This window comes from Haemaphysalis longicornis, unplaced genomic scaffold, assembly GCF_048455015.1.
Source record: "Haemaphysalis longicornis isolate Haplotype H1 unplaced genomic scaffold, Haemaphysalis longicornis Haplotype H1 scaffold_2, whole genome shotgun sequence".
NCBI classification, from domain to species: domain Eukaryota; kingdom Metazoa; phylum Arthropoda; class Arachnida; order Ixodida; family Ixodidae; genus Haemaphysalis; species Haemaphysalis longicornis.
The window spans coordinates 78,591,327-78,612,921 of record NW_027526295.1 but is presented as its reverse complement, the minus strand read 5'-3'; positions in this window follow the sequence as shown (position 1 = coordinate 78,612,921).

The window sequence follows — 21,595 nt, the reverse complement described above, 5'->3', positions numbered from 1 at the left end:
CGCTCTACTAAAACTCCAATCGCGGTGTCACGTAGCGGGACGCAAAAATTTAGCGTTTAGCGTATGCAAAGGCCACAAACGCTGTACTAAAACTCTATTAGCAGCAAAATAGCGTGCGTATGTGAAACCGCTTGCGTTTACAAAGCTGCACGCCGAGCGCGTACGTTTCAAACCTAGTGACATCGTTTAAATACACTGGCAAGCACAGTGTAACGTAGTCAGATATCAACCGTATGCTCAGGCGACAAGCAAGAGCTTGTTTTATGTGGGGCGGAGATTGCGCATAAAGGCCCGTTCGCACTTGCGACGAAAGCGAGTGAGAGCGGCAGGAATTCCGTCGCTTTGTCGCGCGACGATCGTTTTTGTCGAATGGTCGGGACAAATTTTGGTTGCGCGACAGAATTCCCGTCGCTTTCGCTCGCTTTCGTCGCAAGCGGGAATGGGAAGTTCTGCCGCTGCCGTCTGCTACGCAGCTCGGAGGTAACCGCGCGATCTGCTCGGGCCGGATGAACGCACACACTCCCGCACGGCAGCGCCCCATGCGGCAGACGGCCGCGTACATCGCTCCCGGCGCCCGCCTGGAGCCCGCCCTCGGCACACTAGCCAGTATATTTCAGGCACTATAATGGAGGAAAGATTTTTTGCTTCCGATGAACCTAGTTCTTTGCCCCTGTGTTTTTAAATACGTGAAGTGGTTAGCACGTCGTCCTCACGCAGCTCTGTATCGTCGTAGCATCGCTGATTGTCCGAACGAAGCTTGCAGCTAAGCCAATGCAGCGACCGAAGCTAGCTGTGTGCGTGTGTGTGCATCGCCTCCTGTGTGTTGTGGACGCGTTCGTTTCGCGATGAAATGCGACATTGTACTTCTGCGGGTGGATAGTGCTTCCCATGGTCTGGATTATCTTTCTCGAACGACGTACCACTCAACCTCGCATGGGGTATGTGCAGTGTGCCTGGCTAAAAGCCTTCCTTCTCGCTTGCGCGCCAGAGTTGTGACTTGCTGCTCGTCCCCGCAAACCGGGTGTGAGGTGAGTGCCGTATTTACGACGGGCAGGAGGAGGCAACTCATCGTCTGTCAATCGCGGTTCAGACTTGCAACGCATGTTGTGACGTTGCGTTCGTTCGAAACGCATCTCTGGATTGTTTTGAAGTTGAATAAAATGTACGCGTCAAACCCGGGCATTCGGCTCAGGGCGTTCTCTGCGATTGCACCAAAGAAGTGCCACGGGACTTTCTTTATGGTACGTACTCACGTAAGATAAAATCCACGTCGTGTTATGGCCGTGTTGCATTCAATACAAACGGTTAAGCGTTTGTTTACACTTGTTTCGTTTGTCGTAAAATGTCAAAGCACTCCGGCACTCCGCTGGCAGATCAGCCGGCGACCGACGCTGAGCAGACGACTCATCTCTTTGCCGGAAGTGCGTGAAAAAGCCGCCCAATAGCAGGATGTCTAGCTCATGACGAACATCTGGGAATCGATGATGTAGACATGTGAAGATGGCGGCGTCCAAAAACACGAAGGAAAGGGTGAGAAAAAAGCGACAAACTTTGCAACAAAAATGTGAGCTTTCCGCTGCGCGTAAAAGAGTAATACTTGGCACAGGTGACGTTGGCGACCCAATCTAGCGATTGCGCTAGTTCATTTAGTGTGCTCAAAATGCCTTTCAGGGCCCCTTTAAGGATGCCTGGATTCTTAGCGCCATCTACGAACGGACACTGCAGTAGCCACTCGTGATCTCGGGAGTCTGTTGCTATGACAACGACAAGCGCTACTTTGCCAGGCTTAAGAACTGAAAAATCGTCCTTCTGTCTCAAAAACAAAGGCCGTTTTTCGATTGAAACTTTTGGTGAGGGTCAGAATGGGCAAATTCAAGGCGAAATCAACAGCTTAGAACATGACATCGCACCGAGGAATTAGCGACGAAGCTGTTTTTACTGCGAAGCGAGAGGGCGGGGCGAGGCCATGTTAGTCAAATCAAACCGAAAACAGCAAAGCATAGTGGGAACAAGTACGGGGCTCAATGGACTCATGTCATGGCGGCTGTGGCTTCACAAACGTGACGTCAGGGCCTCTCCTAACCTTTTCTTTCCTCCATGCTACAAGCGTTGCTTGCGATGTTCCACCAGTAACGAAAGAGGAAGTATAAACGGCACTTTTGGGCACGAAAAGAGGTAAAGCTGCAGGCGACGATGGCATAACCATAGACCTTATCAAAGAGGGTGGAGATAAAATTCTAAAAAAGCTTGCTGAACAATTCTCAGTAAGTTCAAGGGCTTTAAAAATTCTGGAAAAACGCCAACGCCAACATAGTTTAATTCTCAAGAAGGGAGATAGCAAAGATCTTAAGAATGAGAGACCCATCAGGCTTCTGTCGGTTGTATACAAGCTATTTACCAAGATAATACTTAGCCGCATAACCGCCAGCCTAGACTTGAAACAATCATGGGAACAGGCTGGGTTCAGAAAAGGATACTCTACAATTGATCACATCTATGTCATTAACCAAGCAATAAAATCTACGCAGAGTGTTATAAACCACTTTACATGACATTTATAGACAATGAAGAAGCGTTCGATTTGGTAAGCACCGCCGCAGTGATGGAAGCCTGAAAGGACCAAGGAATAAAGACCTATTTACGACTCCCAGACGACATATATGGGGAATGCGCCGGCAGAATAACGCTTCCCAAGCGAAGTGATAAATATCCTATACGAAGGGGAGTGCGACAAGAAGATATTATCTCACCAAATTTGTTAACAGCATGTATGGAGAGTGTATTCAGGAGGCTTGACTGCGAAAACTCAGGCTCGCGGATAAACGGCGAATGCTTGAGACATTTCAGGTTTGCAGATGACATAGCCTGGCTCAGTGAATCTGCAAAGCGACTCCAATGCATGATTGAGGAACTAAAATCACAGACCTTCGCTGTGGAACTAAAGATAAAAATGATAAAAACTAAAGTGATGATAAATAAACATGCTGAACAAGCCTTTTTTAGGCTAGGAGACGAAACACTGGAACCAGTACAAGAAAATAACTACCTTGGCCAGATGGTCAGTGCCGACCCAAACCACGGGAGAGAAATCAGGCGTAGAATAGGACTCGGATGGGGTGCATTCTGCAAGCACTCCCAAATAACGAAAAATATGAGGCCTCTATTGCTAAAAAGAAAGGTATTCAACCAATGTGTCCTGCTGGTGATGACATACGGAGCGGGAACATTGCGACTTACTAAACAAATAAAAAGCAAGCTTGGGTCCGCTCAACGTTCCATTGAGCGAATAATGTCAGGAGTAACGCTTAGGGATAGAAAACGAGCTACCTGGATTATGGAGCAAAGTCACATTGATGATATAATATTCCAGGTTTTAAAAAATGGACTAGGGCTGGCCATGTAGTACGACGAACGCACAAGAACTGGTCCCCAAGGACAACAGAATGGACACCGCGAGACGAATCTAGAAGAAGAGGAAGGCCATTAACACGATGGAGAGATGAAACAAGAAAATTCGGAAGACAGGAATGGACGAGGGCATCACAGCATAGAGTTCTATACAAAAACCTAGAGGGGAAACTGGCGCTGTGTCAACGCGAACATGGCAGCGGTGATTACGCTTCAATGGGAATGATGGGTAGTTCTGGAACCAGATTGCGTAGGATCAAAACGGGCCTATGGCTGCGCAAATGGTGTTTTTTGACAAAAAAAAATCGTATTGCCTGGTTTCTCGTTTGCAAATTCCATAACAAACAAGAAAGTATTGACAAAAAACTGGTTTTGTATCAAATAAAACCGCGCGTTTAGATGAACTGCAGACGCGGAGTCAAGAAGGTTTGTGGAGCAGGTTTGCTATTTGCCGCCAACTACAGCAGGACTCGGATTTCTTTAAAAACTATTTGTAAAAGTTTGGGCGCTTGTTGTTTGGAATACTAAGAAAAGTTTTGAACTCATAAAAAGGAACCGGATTACCTTTGGAAAAGTTATTCTTGCCTAAATTTCTGACATTCATCAAGCTGCGTTCCTATCAGCCGCCGGTGCTGCTGTTCTACGCCGTAGGAGCCGGCGTTCGCACTAAAGTTGTGTCTGTTTCAAGCGATTCGCAACCGTCGTCAGCTTTCACAATACTCTGCTGAATTGCTGTGATTGCTCTGATTGCTCTGCCGAATGAGCAGCGCCGTAACTCCTAACTTCGCCCCACAGAGCACCGTCATTTGTGTTTTAGTGCTCGCTGTGCGGGAATAAATAGACAACCCACACTATTCGTAACTCTGGTTACGAAATATTTCACTCAGGGTGGCGTCAGTGTACGCGAGGCATGCAGTTCAAGGAGAAACATATTTTTGATCGCTTCTCCCAACACCTTGCGTAGGAAAATGCGTTCATGTAAGTCCAAAACGAAAACGAGACTGCCTGCAATCCATAGCAACTTCCGCAAGCCATCCAGCGCCAATCCGAATCCAGAACTACCCATCACGCCCATTGAGGCGTACGATCGCAGCGCCTGTTTCCAGTCTAGTTATATTGTAAGAAGATCTATGCAGCACAGGGCAGAAATGGGTGGAAGTCAATGGGGAGGCCTTCCTCCTGCAGTGGACCCAAATAGGCTGTTGATGATGATGATAATGATTACGCAGCACGTCCGGTAAAGTGTAGTAAAGTGTCCGGTAGTAAGGAAGTTATGTTTTGCGTTTTTAATTGCACACACGTATTCTTCATCTGCTGAATGGTAGTGTGACCAACGGCATTTACTGTCAGACTTCTGAACAAAGCGGGAAAAGAGTTTTTTCTCTTCGCCAAACGCCCGATATTGTGGCTATACTAAGGTGCCTCAGGGTTACAAGAGAGAGAGAGACAACATCTTTATAGGTCCTGCAAACGCGACGCGGCCTCACGTCGTGTCAGCCGGCCACTCGGCTTCCCTCACCTACTCATGCCTACCCCCGGGTGGGGGTGACACGTTCGGGCGTTGAAGCTCGAGGGCGTCCGACACTTGCTGGACGGCCATGTGTTGTATGACGTACTCTGCACGCCGACGCACTGAAAAGGTACGGCGGGAACGTCTCTGCTGCCCTGGCCTCGCTCGGGTGTCTTCTGCAGTCTCACAGGATGTGGCCCGCCGTGGCCCTGTTCTTCTTGCACATCACACACACATCACTGGGGTACACCTCCGGGCATATGTGTTTAGCTATTACTGGAGTCATCAGCGCACGTGTTTGCAGCTACCCCCACCCCTCCCTAAGCAGTGGTGTTCAGGGTTACAAGAAATTTCTCGAACTGGTATAAAGTGGTTCCTAAGGTGTGCTACTTGATTTTTTAAATGGGTTCAATTAGTCTCAAGGGTATGTTCATCACAACCGTTTAACAAATTACTTAAAATTCGTATTGTTCCTGGTTTATTCTCGTGAAATCGGCGTGGCTGGAATTACTTAATATTTTGGTTAGTCTTGAAACTTTCTGTACCGGTAAATTGATCGAAAAGTTTAGTAGGGCGTGGACGCTTAATTATGGGAGACGTGTAATGTCAGAAGATGAGTCAGGGGAAGTTGGCAACAATACATTTTGCATTGTAGTAGTCCTATGTGTTATTTCTACCTAATATTCTATCTATCTGTTATTTCTATCTGTCTGTTATTTCTATTCCGGTTTCTGTTATTTCTGTTATTTGTATCGGTTATTTCTATCTATCTGTTATACTATCTATCTGTTATTTCTGTGTAGTAGTTCTATCTGTTATTCTAGTGTGCTTTAGGACCATTTTTGCTATAATAAAGTACACACATAGGTCGAGAAATTGTTGGTAATAGATTATGCTTCGCTTGGGAAAGCTATTAGTGGCCACAGATTCATTCCCGGGTAATTAGGTCTCTCAACAGGAAAACAGGACATGAAGGATAGCGCGTGATTACTGTATTGATGGCGTGATAAAGTGGTGTGATAAATGTGGCTGGGGCGTTAGGGGCCGATAGCAGGTTCCTAGTATTATTCTACGATGAGACCGTTTTACCGACACCCATAATATTTCCAAGGATGAAGATATATAAAAGGACACTGAAGTAAATTTGTCCAGCTCCCGATTTTGCTTGCAGTGCGTACACCGGCTGAAATTAACACAGATTTCATTGTTTAACAGGTCGATAAGCCTGTAAATATTTTACAAAGCCTGCAAGAAGAAAAACCGCCATGCGCATTCTGCAGCGGCCACACCAACTAAAGGCTGTGACGTCGGGAAGAGGTGCAACGTGATTGCACGTTGTCCAAAATTAGCATACAAACTAGTTTCGCTTTCGGTTCTTTAAAACAACATGCTCGACATCTGATTTTATCTTGGATGAGCAATATCGATATCTAAATAATCGCCATACCGCGATTCTGTCATCGTGTCGGCTGTCAAATGCCTAAGATAAGCCTTAGAGGATTGCTTAGAATAGTAGCAATCACTAGCCGAGGTGCACGCAGTGGATGAACGTCCTTCGCGTCACCGCAGACACTCAAATGCAATGGGTTTTTCCCCCATCTTTGGAGCTTCCCTCACCCATGCGTGCATTGTAAAAAGTGTTTTAAGTCTGCTGATTTTGGCGTGTGCCCACTGTCCGCAAGCAGTCGCGGTCCTTATGGCAACAGCACGTCAACGAGAACTCGCTAGAGCGTCAGTGCCAGTGAGCGCGTATTCTGTGAACTCGCTCGTGGAGCATTGAATGCGACGGCTCAAAAATAGTGAACTCATTATATACCTCAGCCGAAAGCGAAAAAATAAACTTACGAAAAAAATAATGTACCTACAGGGATTCGAACTTGCGAATGGCGAAGTAACATACGTAGCGCCCCAAACCACACGGCCACACGACAGCCCTGCCAGAGGTTAAATATAAGGTATGTAATGTATAACCAGTTTACACTTTTATTTATTTTTAGCATTTGACACAGCTTCGATGACTATATATTGTATAGCGGTCATGCAGTGAGCCTCACCGAAATTTCAAGAATATCTCACGTCTAGCAAGTGCATTTGTTGGACTGAATAGTTTTCATAGATTTGTGGTCATGCTGCTGACCGCTGTGCTTGTACACCCTGCGCAAAAAACGTGCTTCCTGCACCCTAAATTTACGCTGTACGGCAGCAGTTTAAGTTCATTTTTTTTCCTTATTACCTATATTATCTTCGCTGCGGTTTCTTCCGCCTTCAATTGGCCTTAGATTTTCTCACTAGCGTACCAGCAAGCGAAGCGTCGCATCTGCGGTTGTGGAGCGCTTGTGGGGAGCGACCTGGCCTTGGAGCTGTACAAATTGAAGAAAGGTACATTCTTCCATTCACAAACCTGTTGTGGCTCAGTTTCAATTGAGCGAACGAATTGGGACGAACCATCGGCGGCCGGCTGAATAAACCCAGGGCCTTCTGACTCTGTGGGAAGGTCAGCGAGCCATGTAGTAGCACAGTCAAGCCAAGTCATTTCCTCGTGACGTCACACTAAACCGCCACAGAAAATGGGCGAGGATTCAGAGAGAAGGACCGCATTTTCTAAAATGATTTTACTACTTAATAAATTCCCGTAAATGCACTCAGACTGGTCGAAACATGGCCTATAGACTCTGGACTACAGTTCGCGCTAGTAATCTCGCATTGCTTACAAATCACTTCAGTTTCCCTTTAAGACCGAAGGATTCAAGCTGCGGTTTTAGGGCAAATAAAGCGCAACCAGCTTGCCTCATCGTTCTATTGCAACGGAAAAAATTATACGGATGTTCGTATGGAGCCATATATGGATGTTCCTATGGAGCCATGTCTTAGTTAGAATAATCATGTCACCATCGCACGAGTGAATAGACTGTAATATAGATGTTGAAGATCATCATCAGCGGATCTCCTGTACAAGGCACAATAGACGTGAGAAAGAAGAAGCCTTGCCTCGTGGAGCGTGCAACCATCATCATGTAGCTTTTTGCTGTTCTTTTCTCATTAAACCGACGCCGTGGAAACGTCCTGTGGAACTCTCGTTACTTAAATAGATACAAGAAATGCACGGGCATGACAGCCATCCCCAATGAAAACGAAAAATTCCAGACGCGAGAAGCAGTAAAACAGAGAAATACCATCTCGCAAAAACTATTCACAGCATGTGCGAAGGAGGTAATTAAAACGCTGGAATATGAAAGCTTACGTTTCATGATAAATGGGGAATACTTGAGCCATTCGACGTTTGCGGCCTGCATAGTCTTGCTGAGTGAGACTGCAGAATACCGGCAAAATATGCTTTAGGAAATACAATCAGAAAGAATGGCAGTGCGACTCAAAATAAATATTTTTAAATTGAAATTAATGAGGAAAAAGCATGCCAAAAACGCCCTATTCAACTAAAGAAAACAAGCTCTAAAACCAGTGATAGAATATATGAGGCGTTTTTTTCGTGACGAGCCAGATCCAACAAAAGCGAACTTGAGAAACAAGCAGAAGTTTGTTACCGGACCTGGAATCAGCGCCGTCAAAAATATTTATTATATATTTTAAGTGTCAGCTAGTTGACGTTTATGGCTACAAGTAATTATAAATTATGCCGTGAATTTGAGCTATATATTGGTGATAAGTTTGGATTTGACTCATATTAAATTAAAACACTCAAGTCGATGCTGCATTCTTGCAACTATTTTTACTTGACTTTCAAGCATTGGGCTATTGGGTTTTGGTGAAAAAAGACTAGAAATATGCAACAAGGCTTCAAGAACAGTAGAACTATACATGTAGAGCAGTTGAGCCCTCTTGGCACGTTTAGCTGCTGTTTTCGAATTCATCCCTCGGTTAACTTTCTTGGGCACCCCTCAAAGCACTAACGAAGTAAGCAAGCTCTTCACTGCTTTTCCATGAATATTCAAAACGCTTCACAAGAAGGCTGCTCATATGTCATTCTTCACCTTGATGAAGGGGTTCGTAGTGTCAGAGCTGGGGTTGTGCATGATTTGCCATGGCCTCTAAGCGGGGGCGATTTAGTTAACGACTGAAATGGTAAATACTGGGGTCAAAAAATAAGTATAACCAGACTTATGTCGCAGGAAGGGGGGAGCCGAAATGAAATTATTCTTTCACATCTCGTTTAATTTCGTTCACTTGTTTCCTTCACTTCGTCGTTGACATGTGGGGACAGATCTCTCGCCGATCTCCCAATTGCTGCCTGAATTCATAATGAGCCAGCTCCAAAACGCAAGAAAAACTTCCGAAAACACCGACGAAACAGTCTGAACACTCAAGCCAAAAGCAAACTCCCATTGGGCAAATCCGTTTGGCTCAATTTGATCCCTACAACAGCAGGATCTGGCTCATTTTTGATACAAACTACAATCTGCTCACACGTTTTCATGGCGTTAACTCCACTATTTTCTAGCCACCTCTTCTTTAGAGTAAAGTTGTCGAGTTTGTCTTTCCACTGCAGCTTTATCCGACTCAATTTCTGTTTCTGGATCTAGCTCATTTCGAAAAAACGCTGCATATCTTCCTTGGACAGAGCGTTAGTGCTTACCCGACCAGGAGATCGAAATACAGCGTGAAATCCACGTGTGGGTTAGGGAGCCCTCCGCAAGCACTCCCAATGTCATGAAGTGCGTCGAGCGCGGGAACAGAAGAAGAAATCGAGGCGGAAAGACGCAGCAAGCGCGAGGGTGGCGGAGTGAAGAGAAAGAAGCGAAGGTCGGAAGGGGGCTCGAGACAAGAGAGACGAGCAAGAAAAGGATCCAACCAACCAACCAACCAACCAACCAAGAGCCACGAGGCTCGGGGTTCGAGAAACATTGAGAGGCGATCGAGGGCAACTAGCGAATTGGCTATCCCGAGGTAGCCTGGCGTACCATCGGCAGTCGACTGGACTGCGGGTACGCCGAACCTGTTAAAACCTGCGCTCCAGCGGCAGTCACCCGGACTGCGGAAGCACTACCCCAAGCACTCTCCGTTTTCCCGCCGACCAGCTTCTTCGCCAAGTGGTCATGGCGCAGTGACTGTTCTCGGATGCCGGGGCCACGCCGCGTCAGCGACGACAACCGCCAGTGGCAGTCGATTTCGATGGGAACTTCTACACGCCGCCGCTACCGCCACCTCCGAAAACTGGGACGCTCCTTGTGCAATTTCCCGCGGCCTTGGACTCGGAATCTTCTTGTGCGAGAGGGTGTTCGCGCGCTATGCTGGACTTCACGACATCTTTATTCAGTTTTTTCCTCGTTCCTTTTCTACCTTTTATTTTTTTCTTTTTGATAAATACTTTCGTTTGCAATATGGTCACCTGCCTCGTCACTTTTGAACGGCTCCCACTACGGCTCTGAACCTGCCATAACATCACACCCAAATAATGATAATAAGCAACCTCTGTCACCCAAAACAAAATCTACGAGTGCATACTGCTGGTCATGACATGCAAAGCTGAAACGTAGCGCCGTGCTAAACAATTATAAACTGTATTTAGCTCGGCTAAAGGCGCGATCGAACGACTTATGTTAGGAGTAACACTCTGATACAGGGAGCGAGCTACCTGGATTTGAGAACAATTTAGAGTAGAAGATTACATAGCTGCAATAAAGAAAAGGAAATGGACTTGGGCTGGACATGTACTGACAAGTACCGGCAGGCGGTGGAGATTTAGGGTGACGGAGTGGATACAAAGAGATAGATCTAGTAGGAGGGAAATGAGATTAACTGGACCGAGGGGCGAAGTATAAAAATTCAGGGGCAAACGGCGGACACGAGCTGCGCAGGACAGGAGCGGTTGAGCGTTAACAGGGAGGCCCTCGTCCTTCATTGGGGCTGACTAGGCTTACGATGATGAAGATGATGCCGATGATGGTGATAATATTAATCATGACGACGACGATTACGCATACGTCATATTGTGTCACAAACGGACAGGTGCTACACTCGCGCACAGGTTTTGGGTACAAAGTAGAAGTGTGATAATGGCCAACAAAGTTTGAGGGACACGCCGCGCTTTTTGCAAACAATCATTTCTGCGCTGTTTTCAGGCGGCAAAATTTCATCTTACCTTCCTTCCATTTCACAGAAGCTTCTACGTTGGACTGAACAGCTTCAACAGGCGAAGGTAAAAGGGTTCGCCTTTCACAGGCACTCTATTCAGAAGGCGATTGCCGCAACTGAAAGAAGGCTAATAACTAGGGCTGTGCGAATATCAAATTTTTCGAATACAAATGGTATAAGAATATCTAGCTTGGAATATCGAATCGAATATCGAATAACTAAGGGGGAATGTGGCTTTACAAATCAACTTTTTGATTTTTTGTGAATTTTGACGAAAATTAGCACAGCAACTGGAAGTCTTTCTGTGATAACACCATAAAAATTTCAAAGTAATGTTTTGAAAACTTTTTATTCATAAAATTTTCTTTCTGTCCACCTTGCACCGAGCTTAAGCGACCTATAAAACTTGATAGAAAGCTTGTTCAAAGTGCTTTACATTCCAAAACTAATGGACGAGGACATGACAGTCTTACGTTGCTCAAGAAAGCCATATGGCTCGACCGCATCGCGGCGCTCGTATCAAGGTAAATGTAACTGGTAGCGAACGTTCCATAGAAGCCCATACGTTCAGAAAATGGCGGCTCTCGAGCTGCTCATGGGGCTTAGCGCCATCTGTGTGAGGAGGGAACACTTCCGGCGGAACAAAAAATAAACCGGATGTGAAGCAAGATCCGGTCAAAAAGTGACGTCATTTTGGTGGCATTAGCGCGAAAATTTGACTTCAAATATTTTTAGCGCGCCTCTGATCGCTCAGGGCTCATGTCATTGCCATCTGACGTAAGTTGGCGAGCCGTTGTCGTGTGTGCTTCCAGTCAACGCCAGCCTAACTAGTACAGACTCGTGACTACAGAAACGTACTTAAGCATATTGTCGTGTGATCAATTTCGGTGTTGCTGAAAACATCTCGCATTATCTCTGAAACTTTATTGTGTATTCATGTCTTCAACTGCTGTACAAAAGCAATCAGTTGTTTATTTTGATTGCAGTGGGTGGCAAACCGGGAACCGGGCACGTACACCCCCGACCGGAATTTTTTTTTTCTTCCATGGGATGCAGAGCACAAAATGACACTCAACATCTCTCCCCGACCCCCTCCCCCCTTCATACCAAAAATGTGCCCACTCCTCACCCCGATACAAATTTCTACCAACGCCACTACTGGGCTGTTTAATTGCGTCGCACATACGCAGGTTGCGTGCGTGCCTTAAGTATAGATCAATGTTATATAATGCTTGCTCGGTTTGTGTGCTTCAGTTCTAAGAGAAGAAATAACGCATAGTCAAGCTATAACCAAGATATTTGAATTTTATTCCAGCATAAACATAAAACAACTTTAACACACTGTACAAAATCAGCACGTTCGTGGAAACTACATGCATTATGGTTTTTTTGCGAGCCAAAAAATTGACTTTACCCGTAACACATAGCATTATGAGCATGAAAGCCTCAACAGCAGAACTACTTCGAAACAAGTGAAAAGAACTAGGCACTGCATCTTGACGAAGAAAACCAGGCCGCAGTAATGCGGATTCCCGAAAGTGAAGCGAGCCACACCGCAGCTGTCCCGGCGTCTTATCAAGTAGACATGGGTTTCTCAGAACTTCACCCAGGATTCACGCCGGCAATTTCATGGTTGCATTGTTTAGGCAAGTGTCGCAACAGATAAGTAAAAAAAGCAGGAAAGATCTGGCAGCAGGGCAGCACGGAGCAGCACAACACAGTACTGCGATGGGAATAATGCTTGCGGGAAGCAACGATCACTACAAGCGTTGTAATGCAATAAAGAAGGCACTGAGATTGACAATTAAAGTGAATCATTTGAATTCAAGTGTGAATACGCTGAGAAGTCCTAGAGTAATTGACACCACTTGCTCCGATCCAACCTGAGGTGAAATCAAGAGGTAACTGTGACATAACAAAGCTTTAGACCCACTATTTTTCGAAGCACCACCACGTCCCCTAACACAACCCCCGTGCACGTATTAACAGTACCATATTTTCGCGTTACCTGTGAAAAAGAGAGGAAAATGGTGCAGTGAAACGCCAGGCGTACGGGAGTTGCTGTTCAAACCTTGTACAGCACATCGTTTCCGTAGGTACCGAGGAACGCGCTCCGCTCCAACCGTTGGCAGCATCGTCCCGTAGTTCACCGTGCCCGCCGGGCACGGTACTAAACGTGTTCACCCACGATACGACGCACCTCGCAACTCCACGCACAGCAAAAATTAAGGGCACACTAAATTAACAAGGAAGAACGAATGCAAATGCGCACCACCAAAACACGCGAGGGGCGTTTCCTAGCAGACGAACTTTAGGTGCTCCTTTCCGAACACTACAATGACTGCATCACAGAAAAATGACATGTGCCATTCTTCAGAGGGCGCTACAAAAAAGGTTTTTAAGAATGAACAACATTTTCATAAGTTCTTTGCACACTGTGCCTAAATAAATGTGATTCAGAAAAAAATACAGTTCGTAAAATAGAAATGTTGCTTTATTGTTGAATAAAACTTGTTTTTTTGTTACTAGTGTTTGTTCCCTCCTCACCTAGTCGCGCTTCAATCGCTACTCCCATAAGCCCCCATGCTGATGTTGCTGGCAATAGGTTCTGAACCGCTTTTCGCGCGAGCCTTCGCTACCATTTATATTTACCTTGCTCGTATACCTCAACATGTCATACTTTGTTTATCCATGACATTGCCCGCCAGGTCGCTCCTAAGACTGACGTTCAATCGTACCAGGTTGTGCAGCCAGGCGATGTTCCAACGTGCAGCGGCTACGCCATGCTCGCCGAAGGTTTTGACACGTCGGCCGTTTCTTTCCCAAGGCTGGCGAGCCTACTGTCAAGCTTAGCAATAACTAAGCGTGTAGGCATCTCAAAAAAGATGAAAAGTTCAATGCGCAAACAACAGTCACAAGCGCGCACACCGCGTTTAACCATCCAGGGTAAAGTCACGCGCACCACGAAGCGTTCGATGACCTCCGCCTTTCGAGCCACGCAACGTCCCGTAATACGGCTTGTGATCTCAGAAATTGCCATCGCTATAATGCCCGTGTTGAAAACCATAACAGGTAAAATGATTGAACAGAATTTTGAAAGAGCGAGGCACTGCAAATGAATTCAGAAAAGCGCACTACACACATCAGGTGGCCGCCCTCTTGCGTTGCCGCAGCGACGCCCAATCACAAGGGCCGTTTCAACGCGCGAGGAACGGAGGCCTACCACGCTTCAGCATGTAATTGTTGCTTCTATTATGCTCATTTCTTATTCTGCCATTTCTGCTTTCGTGAATGAACGAAGATAAAAGACACGGTAAGGACCGAAAAGAGGATCGCTCGGCCGGTTCAATGGTACCAAAATGGTCACGCCTGGTGGCACCGTTGCGAGATACAGCGCTCCAAAAATTGGCGTTTTTTCGCTCATTTCCGCTGACATTTTATCGCCCCAGCTAGCCAAAGTATTCTCTATACCACTTTCCGACGGTTTTTGGCGGACAAACTTTGCAAACGCAAAGGATAGGAAACATAGAAGCCGAATATGTTGCATTAAAGAAAACGATGTCGTGGTCCCTTTACCGAAGTTGCAAGACATGCCCCCCCCCCCCCCCCATACTAATTTATCTAAATATTCGATAACAGCCGATTTTTCGACCCTGTTCGAAAATTCGGTATGTTTTGAATAGATAGCCTTCGAGGTGAATAAGAATATAACATGTGTAATTTTCGAGTAATATTCCAAATTTTCGTATAGTCGCACACCCCTACTAATAACCTAAGCTAGTGTCTTCCTCCGGCGTGACTCGTATGCACGTTTTGACGCTGGACCTGCCTACTTCTTGCTGAAATGAAAAAAAAACATGTCTTTGACAACTATGGTTAATGTTTGGTTGCCAAACGAGCTCTGGAGTTATGTTACAACTTTGTCTACAAACCAGGTTGCGTCTTTCCACATTAACCCCAAAGCGTACTATCCCAAATGTTCGAAAAATATTTCCCTAAAGAAGCATTTATGTTTTCTTGTGCACCAGAATGCATTCGCTAACGTACGGAGTAAATGGTATGGACAAACTACATCTGCAGTATGCAAGCAAACATATTTGACCCCGGTTTTCATATGGATATTCTCGCCGTTGGGCATAAGGCCCCGAATAATAGTTATTGAGAAAACGTACGACAAATATCAGCCTGCAGCTCGCGCCTTGCGTTCTATTAATCTCCACAGGAATGCATGTTTTAATTTAAACAACAAGGCAGGCTATGAAAAACGGTTAGTAAAGGCTCTAGAAAAAAAACAGAAGCCATGCTTCTCAGCAGCACCTAACGCGCGTTGTAAATAAGTCTTTTACCATGAATATCTTTCTTTTAAACGTTTAGCGTCCTCCTTTTACGGTAAGATTAGTGCAGCAGTGCAGCAAACGACATACTGGCAAGCGGTTTTTTTTTCCTGCAGAGAATATGAGTCTGACCAGCAAACGTGACAAAAACAAATTTCTCGGAGCACTTACTCTTCTCACAACCTTTGATGCTGACAGGCTGGGAATACCTACTAGCAACTTCGTTACTGCTTCACCGCATTTGCGTTTCTTTTATCGACTCTTTTTGTCGTTTGGTACGAATTACTTGCATCAAGTTTTGTTGTTCTATTCAGGTGCCATATTGTTGAGGTGTCATGCATTTGTTTTCAATGTTACGTTTCCAACTCATATATTTCCTAATTTTGCGGAGTGGGCACATTATCCCGTGCAACTTTAGAAATATGGCAGATACCTATAGTGGATATCTGCCACAAAGCGTTTTTATTTTGGGAGAAGCGAGACGGGAGAGGGAGAGCATGAGATTATGAGAAAAGATAAGAGAGAAACTTACTTCGCGGGGGCGCCAGACGACTATTGTGTTTTGTCGAAAGATTCCCGGCCAATTTTTTATCACAAAAACTGTTAAGAAAAGCGTTATATTTCGTGTCCGCAGTGGAAAATACGAAGACACTTCTGAGCGCGCGTACGCCAGCGAGGGCCTCGCCGCGAGCGACGGGAAATTAACCAAACCAAGAAAATGCCAAGCGCTCGTGTGTTAGTACCTCGCGACGACGGTCTGGCGTCTCTAGCGCACGTTTGTAAAGCCACAAATAACCAATTAGGGAGATTGGCGAAGATTGTGGCCTCCGCCAGGAAGTTAAAACAGCCAAGAAAATGCCGAAAGGCCGTCTATCCGTGCGTCGCGGCGACCGTAGAGAGTCCCTGGAACAAGTTTGCAAGCCAAGCATACGCACTTAGGCAGATGGGCCAATATTATCCAAGAAGCTCCAGCGTTCACCGTAATCGTGGCAACATTTGCTCGAAATGAGAAAGACACGTCATGACGTGCGCCCTTCCGAGGTAATGTCCAATAATTAAAACTTCAAAAAAATGAAAGAAGCTCACACTTTATAGCAAAAATGGTGCAGTAAAGGTCGTTCCAGCAGCGAAGAAGAAGCAAATCGGCTGCAATCGTAGACTTAAAACTTCTTGATGGTCGTCAAGGTTACGTACAGCTTCACAACCTTCAAGTCTCACACGCTCTTACATGTTTTTCTTGATGTTTTTTTTTCACTTCACCGGCGTTTTCGCGCAACATGCGCCATCAGTGAGAGTAAAAAAGCTTCGCTATAAGAACATCTACTAGTCTAACTTTCTCCAACACAACGTAATAAACTCCTGGTGGCGACCCTCAACAGTGTCAACATATTGAATTTGTCGCTGCGTCTGATCGCAGGGAGAAGCATTTGTTGCAGGCAGCATGCTTTTATGATCGTTGCGTTCGTTAAGTCTTTTAAATTCCCAATAGGGAGCTCTAGGCAACGCTCAAGTGCGCAGAAGCCGCTTGAAACAACTGAACAACGAAACGACAAGTGTTGGTATTTCTTCGTTATCCAGCTTTGAGCGTGTTTTTAGTTGGGATACGCCTGTGTTTCAATTTTCTCTCTAGAGATGTTATTCTTGTACATATATTTTGGTTCGATCCACGTCACCGCACTTGTCCATTATGATAGGAATTGATTCTTGAAGTACTCGATATGTAGAGCCGATACAGCCGAACCGAATACAAAAGTAAAAAAAGCACACATGTTAGCCTGGAACCAGGTGATTCTCACAATCTATTCTTGGTAGCCTGTAGGGTCAAAGCTGCGCACTATATCTTTCCGGTTCTGTGGAGAGCTTAAGGGCGCACAAAGCGGCGGCAAAAAGGAACAGGGAGGAGCAGGTACTTCTTCACAGACCCTGTTCCAGTACTTTTCGTTTTTCACCCTGTCTGTCTCGCTTGTGTCCTTTAGGTCGTTAGCCATCTTATCTCCTTCGCCGCGGCACTTATGTCTTTAAACAACCCTTCGACAACTATTTTGTTGCACGCATGATGAACATTTCTATTTATCTACCCGGACAACTAATTTTCTCAAGTCGAACAGGCATATCACCTACCGGCCTGTGAAGAAACACCAAGTAACGTAAAGACCGTATAGCGGGCTGGACACCTGAGGTCAATAACTTGCCAGGGTATATGCTCAGCCTGACAATAAAATGAGATTTTTCTCTATAACGCAAATGTGTACCTTAATTCAGTCAGCCGACAGATTCTAGCATAATTGTTTGCAAAAATTTTTCAGCATGCAGTGGTCGCATAAATACACTCACACAATAAACATGAATCACTGCTGACTGGTTTAGAGGCCTAGTTTCTTCAAACATTTTGTTTTGTACAAAGAAATGAAAACAGTTTCCCAGCAACTAATAGGTAATCATGACACGTTTTTCAGACGGCTTCATTTCTCTATATCTCTATACAGTTTAGGACTACTAAGTAGTTCAGGACAGCATAGTTTGGAATGTTTTTCAGGGACCGTAAAGCAAAAACAATATTTATCGTCATTGCCTCGTACAGCCCATATTATCTCCACGCTGGTACCGTTGTATATTACCTAAAGCAAAACAAATTCTTTCGTATAAATTTTCAACTGTATTGAACCCAACTCGTTTTTAACGTTGCATAACTATATTGATTTCCTTGTTTTCCAGTGTATAGAAAAACCAGACATTGAGATTTTAAAGCGTGTTACTGCTTCTGGACGGGGGGTGTTGTAATATTATTTCAGGTGGAGCATTGCGCAATTGTTCAATATAGAGGCAGTGGTGTAACACTACGTAAAATCTACAAAACAACTAACATGTATTTTAATCACATACTTTGATTGTACATGTATATCAAAAAATTCAAGATTAATCAGGGATTTTTTGGCATGTATTCATTTTGGGGAACAAAAAGTTTCGGTAGAATATGAAGGCATACATTATTTTTCGGAGTAACAAAGTTATGATTTTGCTTCTAAGTTGGTGAGAGGGGGAACCGCTGAACCACGTGACCGGCCGCCGAGGAGGTGCCGTCAGCCTCGTTCAGCAGCCAGGTGCTCATCACCTCAAGGGTCATGCGGAAACCTGGCCGTCCAATGGACTCAGCATTTGAAAAGCGCCTCAACGGAACAGAGGATCGACAGGACAGAGCACTCTGTACTTTCAATCTTCTGGCCCCTTTATGCGCTGTTATTCAGCTACGCTTTTGCCATCCAAGGGGACGGCGGAGCCAGTGACATGACGTAATTGACAGAGATGAAAACTGACGCGGGAAGTGGACCCCGTGGGAATCGGTGAATCGACGAAGAGCGGAACAGGAGTAAAAGAACAGGGTTCGTCTCAGCTAGCCTCGATCAACATTGTTCGGCCGTAGCTCCAGAGTCGAACGACTCTGGCCGCTCAAGCAACGCGGGACCCGTGGATGATGCAGAAGACGGGAGCGCTAGGGTGGTCTTAGGAATAAACCACGCCTGAGGATTAGCGCCCGTGGTCCTTGCCTTTAACCTGCCGCTCTTTCCGGCGCCTTTGCCACGGCTGCCCTGTGTCGCGGATCCTTCGAGTTTTACCCACATCACAACGGGCCCTAATTGGTGGAATTCTTGTGCATTTTTTTCCCCACTACAGCAACTAGAAATTAATGCGGCCTTTTTGCCGAGTGCCCTACTTAGTCCAACGGAGCACGATAGTTTTAGTGTGAGATTTCAACGAACACAACTCAGAGTGGCGAGACAAGCAAGATACGATCAAGCGCAGGAACCCCTGGTTTACTGCCCAGCAGGAGGGCATCTCCCAGGTTTTCAGACTCGGTGCAGGGCAACCAAGTACAAAATACGGTTCCAATGAATAAGCTTCCGGATCTTACTTCACGAAAAGGAAACGCCAAGACGTTAAGTGTCTAAACACGCAGGGAAACTCGGGTAGTCATGATTAGTCATCGCAATCACAGTGAAGTGTAGGATCGCAAAATAAACACAAAAAAGAACTTAGGCCCGAAGTAACAAATAGCTTTCGCACGAACAGAACCGCCTAGCGCGTCTCTGATAAACATGATGTCCCCCGTACAGGTGACATAGACGACATTCAAGCTGAGCAGAGAAATTGTGAAATGATACTGAGAAAACGACCAAACAAGACCAAGAAGAAGCGGATATTCCCATTGGTGATGCCAAATACTAATCACGTGGGAGGCTAAGCATCCTTGTTTTCAGGCTTTGCTTAGCTTCATGCTTTACGTACTTCAAAAACAAAAATTCGTAGTTTCTTGCGGTGCATAGTAGCTTTAATCGGGACATTCAAAGCTACCAGAAACAAGGCATGAGGCAAAACTAGGTGGGTGCATGCGATAACAACGACTAAAATATTGTTATTGAGGAAACTGAATATATTGCACTGCCTCCTTTACCCGGAAGGCAGCAGAACCACTTAAGGCGCAACATGTGTGTTCTGCTTCACGGAATTGGATGCTCCGGCAAAGGCCTAATTGCTGGAAAAAGAAGTGACAAATGCATAAAGAATCACTCGGCAGAAGTGCTGCTGCCATACTTCAGACAAAAACAAATCCATAGAACCCCCCCCCCCTCAGGTAGCAGGAAGCAAGAGGTATCATCTATACAGAAACACCGAAAAAGCTGCGTCCAATGTCCAGACGTGTTTTTTTATGGCGAACCACAAGGGTTGTGCTTCATCCCCTTCAACTTCGCGGGAAATTCGCGTATACTGGCAGTGCTCAAGCTGGTACGTTTTAAAGCTAGCCCTTGATGCAGCCATTCCGAACAAAGTGCTGCGAAACGGGAATGAGAACGCTGATGAGACCCTAACACGGTATTTGAATGTTCACTACGAACGTGGCCAAACGCCGTTCGCAGTGCACATTGCGCCGTTCGCAGTGCAAAGGTTGCGCCGAAGAATGGGCGAGACCTTTACATCGATATTTTGCCGCGTCTGACTAGGTATTCCACAAGTACCATCCCAGAGAGACGAAAAATTTTGTATAATATCTTTGCTTAGCAGACTAGATGGTGTAATCACTGCTTAGGCACAGAGTTGTGTTAAGGGGTCTCTGGTTTTCGGCGGTTGCAATGTAAGAGTTCTTTCATATGAAGTACCCGCTAAAAAACGCATTTTGCGTTGGCTTTTTATATCGACGTGTAATTCAGGGGTGCCCCCAAGAACACTGTTTCCGCTTTATCTTCATGCGAATTTTTTTTCTAGACTTCTTGGCGCAGATATGATTTCGACACTGCACTGTTGGAGATTCTCGAAACTCGAAAACTGCTTTAGTGCAATACACAACTATCGCTGAGCTCGACCTAATAACATCCACGCAGAAGACACAACCCTGGGAGTAGAATGCATTTTTTTTCTGATCTCCTTGCTGCTTGCATGTTTTGTGTTTTGTGAGTGGCGGGGGAACGCTCTGTTATTTTAGGATCAATCCGATCATGCGGCGCTTAAAACGAATTGCATATGGTTGACGTCGATGTCTTCATCTCCCTTTTAGGAGGCTCATTACGGCCTTTACTGAGAGCGCTTTTTATATTGGTAAACTTTCATGGGCATCGCCAAGCACAAAAACGGCGGCTTCCAAAATGCAGAAGCCAACTCTTGACGAATTCATAGCGCAAAAAAAACGAGGACGGAGAGAAAACACACAAGTTAGCGTTGTGTTGTGTGTTCTCTCTCTGTCCTCGTTCTTTTTGCGCTATGAATTTGTCAAGATCGCCACAGCAACTTGCCCAAGAATCCATACTAAAGAAGCCAACTCTATTAACCCCGGCATGCTTCTACTGAGTGATGTTCACCACCAAGGCCGCCACTACTCCCTAGTATAGCCACCGTACACACCTAACATAGCACCATACGTGGCACCTAGTACCAGCTTCAAAAGTTTCCCCTCGAATGTTTCCAGTATAGACTGCCATTACCACTTAGTATTCATTGACGCCAACCTAAATTTTCAGCCCGATTTATGCGGCGATTGGCGACCGAGAACTTCGAAATTGATGCCGATTGTAGAGCAGCATTGTTTAATGCGCCCACATTACTGCTAATGGCGATTGAGGGGGCTATTAACTCACCGGAAGGTTTGGAGACTGGAAGACTAGTTTAAAGCTGCTCTACTGGTTTCAACTGGAATGCAGTTAAGTCAGAAATGCCAACACGTTAACGTTTAGAACGGATAATTTTTGCCACCCACAGACTATGA